Consider the following 6,969-nt stretch of genomic DNA (forward strand, 5'->3'; position numbering starts at 1 on the left):
AGTGGACCACCAACTTGGCGAGTAGCCAACTCATGGGCAGCTTTTGGCCCAATGCCTGCAACATCTGCTGTTTCGATTTCAAAAGCTTGTAAATCTGAAATTTTCCTTTGTGACACCATTAAGTGTAAGGTTTCTGGCAGGTGTAGTGCATGATTATGTTCCAAAACAAGCTAAGACACTTTTAGATTTCCATTCTCTCGATCCATTTTCAGATTCATGTGGACTTGGCAATCGGTCCTAGTTTTGGCTCGAGGGCATTTTGTTAGATGATCTCTTTTGTCCGGCAATCGACGACCCTCATTTGCACAAACAAATTTGCATGATGTAACCTTGCCATCAGATGGTCTTTTGTTTGTATACCTTTTCCTGACATCAAAACCTTGCTGTCCACCATAGCTAAGCCAAAATGCCCAAGCTTCATTAGAACTTCCAAATTCCATGCCAAAGTGAGGTACCAAACCAGGTGGCATGTCTCTAGCAAAAAAAAAACATAACATGAGTAGGGGACTTGTGCAATTGCAGAGAAAAATCTTTTACTAATTTCAGATCTCATGCCAAACAGAGTAAGCAAAGAGTAGCTGTACATGGGATTGAAATAACAAAATCCATTTCATGTTAAATAACAAGTAATATAGAATACAGAGAGGTGTGTTACTCACTTGTTTGGATCACGATTCACTTGATTAGCTTCTTTTCTGGTGCCCTCTTCCTCCATCTCCATGGAACATAATACAAGAGCAGAGCAACTCGTCCCTCCAGCGTTTCAGAATTGGTCTCTCCGTCGATGCAACAATCTGGCAATCACTCCGGCACCTCCATCTGTAAAGTCCTCTTGCAGATCGATCGTACTCCTTTTTTTTCTCGGCCATGCGGCCGTCTGCACAGTCCACCCGCGCTTCTTTTGCTCGGCTCGCACCCTTTTTCTCGTCGCTCTACTCGACTCGCGCCCTTTTCCTCGTCGTTCGTGCTGCTGGACTGGGCCGCAGCAGGCTTATGGCCCAACGTCCGTGCTTGTAGAACAGTTTGCTTCCTGCCGCTAGATCAGAAATGAAGGGTATCGGGCGCTAGTATGTCCCAGGACGTAGTTCTTCATAAGTTAGAGGAGCTGGTTCCCTGCCGCGTGGGGAGAGAGGCAGAGAGAGAGAGGAGGAGGTCGAGAGCAGAGAGAGGGAGGAAGGAGGCGGCGGCGGAGGGGGCCACCGGCGCGCCACCCGCGGGGGGCACCTCCGCCTGGGAAAGACCGAGAGCAAGGGAGAGGATGCCGTGCCTTTTTTTTGTGTGTGCGAAAAAATGCAAAAATAACACTCAAAAGATTGACTCTTAATTATGACGACACTCGGGTGGATCACAAGTGGGTCTATTTGTGTCTATGAATGTGGGTCCAGTGTCAAATCTACAAACGACCAATGTTTTGAGTCCCATTTGGGTTTTTTATCGAAGCCATTACAATTCTTCGAAGTTGGAGAAATGCCATTATAATTTGGGTATTTTAAAACATGCCATTATAATTCTGGGTATTGCTGGTGCTTGCCATTTTCTACGTATGTGAACAACTCGGGCCCACTATTAGGTCGAGGAAGACATACATGACTTTCGTATGGACATCGATGCCCTTGCTTGCGTGTTACAAGACGCCGCAGCCTTCTCTTCCGTTCATTCCATCCCCCACCCATGCTCCTCTTCGTCTTCCTCTTCCTCTGTTCCCTAAGAACCCTAACCCTAGACTGTAGCCACCGCTGGAGACCTGCGGAGCTGCGACGGCGACCTGTGGAGCTGCAACGGTGGTGGCAGCGGCTAGTGGTGTCGCGTCTATGGTCGGCGCATCCACCGGAGGAGATGCAGGACCCATGAAGACAACGGGCGAGGTCTTCCTGCATCTACGCCGTAGTGCTGCGGCGGAGATGGAGGACTGCAATAGCAGGTAATGTGTGCACGTCTCCTATTCTTAGTTTGAGCACATAGTGTAGTTGACTTGTGCTTGCCTATTTACACTTCAATTTGGGACTTGATTTGATTGTTGATAGGAATGGTATGTTTGCGGTAGAGGTTAAAGCCCACGATTTTGCTACGAAAGACTCAGATGGTAGGAAATCATACACTAAAGGCACTATGATTAAGTGGGATATAGAGTTTGGGTCTTTAACGCTTGAACTATTGGTGTCAAGTATTGCAAATGAATTGAATGTGCCCTCTAACCAGTTACCCATAGTGTGGTTCTTTGATAAAAGACTGTATGAGGATGTCAGATTAATTAGTGAAATTCAGATAGTTGATGTCTTTGAAATGTACAAGGAAGAGATGGGTTGTCAGCCTATAGTGGGATTGTTTGATAATGATGCTGAGTTTGATGACCTACAATCTTTATGTACAATTCCTCCTGAGGTTAGATTTGAGATACCCAACAATGATTTTTCCATTACCGATGAACCAAATAGTGCTGCTGCTAACAATCCAGAGGCTCTTGAACCCAGTACTGTTGCTGCTAACAATCTAGAAGCAGATACTGATTTAGAGCTTGAACAAGGTGATGATGTTGATGTAGAGCCTAAGAGAGAGCCTGATATCTTTGATAATCCTAAAGAATATGTTGGAGTTGATGATGAACAAATCTATATTTCAGTTGCTAATGCACAGCCAGTTAACAATGCTTATGATTCTATTGATGCTCACCCATCTGATGAAAATGCTTTTGCTGTTGATGATGAAGTTGATGATGCAGACCCTCTTGAGGTGCATGTACTCCATGATCCTGAGAATCCAAACATAGTGAAGAGGGCACTGTTTCTTGATATCATTACATCCAGGAAAGCAATTAGGCACCATGCAGTGAAGAGTGGTTTTGAGTTTGCTGGGCTCAAAACAGACAAGACTAGGTTCATAGCTCACTGTGCTGCCAAGGGTTGTTCGTGGCGCATACATGCATCCACTATTTTTGATAAAGAAAACAATAAAGGTAATGTGTTGAACTGCTGCTATTTATGACCTATTTGTGACCTTTTTTGACATGCTAATGACCGGTTTGACATGTTTGTGCAGATAAAAGTGCTTCCTGCATAGCACAATTGTCCTACCACCAAGCTTAGAGAAGGAAAGATGGTAAGTAAGGGCTGGTGTGCAGACAGGCTAGCAGACTGGGTGAAAAAGAATCCAAATAAGAGCCCAACGGATGCCAAAGACAAATTGGAGGGTGACTATGAAATTAAGTTGAAGTACTCCAAAGCTTGGTCAGGTTTACAGGTTGCTCTAGACTAGATTCATGGGTCTTATGAGGAAAGTTTTCAACTTTTATTCAATTGGGCTGCATAGGTTGAAATAAGTTCTCATGGTAGCATTGTAGAAATAGAATTAGAGACAATAGGTGAACAGAAAAGGTTTAAAGGATATTTGTTGCTCTGAAGCCATGTATTGATGGGTTCTTAGTTGGTTGCATACCATTTTTTGGTTTAGATGCTTCTAGTCTGAATGGGAGGTATCGTGGGCAGTTGGTTTCAGCTACTGGCGTTGATGGCCATAATTGGTTGTACCATATTGCCTATGGTGTTTTTGACATAGAGACTAAACATAACTGGAAGTGGTTCATGCAGAATTTGCACAGAGCTATAAGGGACCCTCCAGGATTGGTGATTTGTTCAGATGCTTGTAAAGGCCTAGAAAAAGCTATGGGAGCTGTCTTCCCACATGCTTAGAATAGGGAGTGCATGAGGCACTTGTACCAAAACTTCATGAAGCACTACTCAAGTGATGTGTTCATTGACGATCTGTATCCTGCTGCAAGGAGCTACACAGAAGGCATGTTCAGGTGGCACATGAAGAAATTTTTTTAGTTTGCTCCTGATGCAATTGAGTACCTTGAGGAACACCATTCTAGGATTTGGTACAGATGTGCCTTCTTAGAGCTTAGCAAGTGTGATTACCTAACTAACAATGTGTCAGAGAGTTTCAATGCACAGATTAAAAAGCTGAAGGGACTTCACCTCCATGAGTTGGTTAACAGGCTACGGGAGCTCATAATGTAGAAGTGGTACATTAGGAAGAAGATTGCAAGGTAGTGGGAGGATGGCATCCTCCTAGGTGTACTCAAGGATCTCAATGCCATTAGCAAAAAATTGAAAGTAGTCAAGGTTGCAACATGTGACGATGGCATTGCAGAGGGCATGGTATTAGATACTGGAACAACTAGAAAAGGCACACAGTGGATCTTGAAAACCACAAGTGTTCCTGCAAGGAATGGCAAATAACTGGTAAGCCTTGCAAGCACGCCCTGGCTTGGATTTGCTCTAACAGAGGAGTCCAAATCTCTGACTATGTCCATAAGTATTACTCTGTTGCAAAGTTTAGAGCTCCATATGAACAGAGAGTGGAACCTATGCTAGACAGGTCCTAGTGGCCTCATTTTGAGCTGGGATTTAAAGTTTTCCCACCATTACTTGGAAGAAGATTAGGCATGCCTAAAGTGGTAAGGATAAGAGGTTGCTTGGAAAAAAATAGTACAAAGAAGAAAGTGAAATGTCGAAGGTGCGGAGATTTTGGACACTTTGCCAAGACATGCAAGGAACCTAAGATGGGACCGGATGGCCAACCTGCTGCTGCTCTAAATAAAAGGTATGAAAATAAGTATAGAAAAATAATTTTGATCTATTCACTACATATTGGTATGAAAATAAATAATTTTGAACTTATTTTGTAGGAAAAGGCCAGTTGAAGAAGAAGCTGGACCATCTCAAGTAAACAAGAAGAAGGCATCTAAGAAAAAGAAGACACCTAAGAAGAAGAAGAAGAAGAAGAAGAAGAAGAAGAAGAAGACACCAGTTAAGAAGAAATTGAAGAAAAATGCAGTAGCTCCACCTGCACAGGTTGATAGAAGCCTGTTTGATATGATAAATGATGGGCAGTAATGAAGCTACAGCTTATTTTGTGTGTAATGGTAAATGGCCTTCATGGCCTGTTAGAAACCTGCAGCTTATTTTGTGACTTAGGATATGTGGCCTATATGGCCTAGGAACTGGAACCTGTTATGTGAATGGCCTATATGGCCTTTGAACCTGAACCTGATCTTGGCCTAAATGGCATTTGAACATGATCTATAATTTACCAGTATCTGGGTCTTGCTTCAGTTTGAGAAACCCGTTGTGTTGGACTTGAGTTGTGACTTGTGAGGTGCAGCATATGAGCTTTGTCTACACACAGTCGTGTATCCTCATGGCCTGAATTATGATAAAATAGCGATGTGATTTTCATACGATTTTATCAGTATCTGGATCTTGCTTCACATTGAGAAACCCATTGGGCTGGACTTGGGTTCTGAGGTGCTATTGTGTATGAGCTTTATTTGCAAATAGTTGCATATCCTGATTGGTCTGAATATGATATAACAGTGGTGTGATTTTCATATGATTTATGAGTCACTACTGGAGATGTCCTCTTTGCCAAGGGCTTCTGGGTTTGCCGAGGGCTACATCTTGGGCACTCGGCAAAGGGGGTCTTTGCCGATGGCTAGCCCCAGGAGCCATCGGCAAAGCTAGGCCCTCGACAAAATAAATCTTTGCCGAGGGCTAGCCCTCGGCAAATTGGCCCTCGGCAAATATGGCCAGATGGGTCACGGCGGCCACTGGCGTCAGTCTTTGCCGAGTGCCCGCCATCAGGCACTTGACAAAGATTTTTTATTTTTTTTAAATATTCTTTGCCGAGGGCCGTTGGCCAGGCCCTCGGCAAAGACCCCTTTGCTGAGGGCCAGGCTGCAAAAAAAACTGGGTTCAAAAAACCAAAAAAACTGGGTTCAAAAAACCAAAAAAACTCTTTGCCGAGGGTCTAGCCTGGCCCTCGACAAAGGGGGTCTTTGCCGAGGGCCTGGCCAATGGCCCTCGGCAAAGAATATTTAAAAAAAATAAAAAATCTTTGTTGAGGGCCCTAGATCTGGACCCTCGGCAAAGGGCCAACCCTAAATCGGCCAGCCGCCCAAATTCCCCGCCCACAGACCCAAAAAAAATAATCTTTGCCGAGGGCGTAGCCTGGCCCTCAGCAAAGGGGGTCTTTGCTGAGGGCCTGGCCAATGGCCCTCGGCAAAGAATATTAAAAAAAATAAGAAATCTTTTCCGAGGGCCCTGGATCTGGGCCCTCGGCAAAGGGCCAACCCTAAATTGGCCAGCCGCCCAAATTCCCCGCCCACAGACCAAAAAAAATCTTTGCCGAGGGCCTAGCCTGGCCCTCGGCAAAGGGGGGTCTTTGCCGAGGGCCTGGCCAATGGCCCTCGGTAAAGAATATTTAAAAAAAATAAAAAAACTTTGTCGAGGGCCCTGGATCTAGGCCCTCGGCAAAGGGCCTAACCCTAAATCGGCCAGCGGCCCAAATTCCCCGGCCACAGACCAAAAAAAAATCTTTGCTGAGGGCCTAGCCTGGCCCTCGGCAAAGGGGGGTCTTTGCCGAGGGCCTGGCCAATGGCCCTCGGTAAAGAATATTTAAAAAAAAAATAAAAAATCTTTGCCGAGGGCCCTGGATTTTGGGCCCTCAGCAAAGGGCCCAACCGTAAATCGGCCAGCGGCCCAAATTCCCCGCCCATAGAACACCGGCTACCCGCTGCGCGCCCCGCCGCTGCCCCGTGCCCCGCCGCCCCGCGTGGCCAGCCGCTGCTTCGCGCCCGACCACCCCGCGAGCCCCACCTCCCCACCACTGACCCGCCCCGCGCGGCCCACCGCTGCTGCGCGCCCCGCTGCCCCATGCCCAGCCGCCCCATGTAGCCCACCGTAGCGCGCCCGGCCGCCACTGCCACCCCGCGCGCCCCCGGCCCCCGGCCGCCAGAGGAGGAGGGAGGAGGAGCAAGCCACCGGAGGAGCCCCACCCCGCCGCTCACCTCAACCCGCCGGAGGTGCCCCGCCCCGGCCGCGCCCCGAGGAGGAGGAGAACCTCTGCGCCATCCGCCGACCACCGGAGAAGGAGGAGGACCCCGTGCCACCCGCCAACCCCATCCACGCT

The sequence above is a fragment of the Miscanthus floridulus genome, unplaced genomic scaffold (assembly GCF_019320115.1).
Source record: "Miscanthus floridulus cultivar M001 unplaced genomic scaffold, ASM1932011v1 fs_453_5_6, whole genome shotgun sequence".
NCBI lineage: Eukaryota > Viridiplantae > Streptophyta > Magnoliopsida > Poales > Poaceae > Miscanthus > Miscanthus floridulus.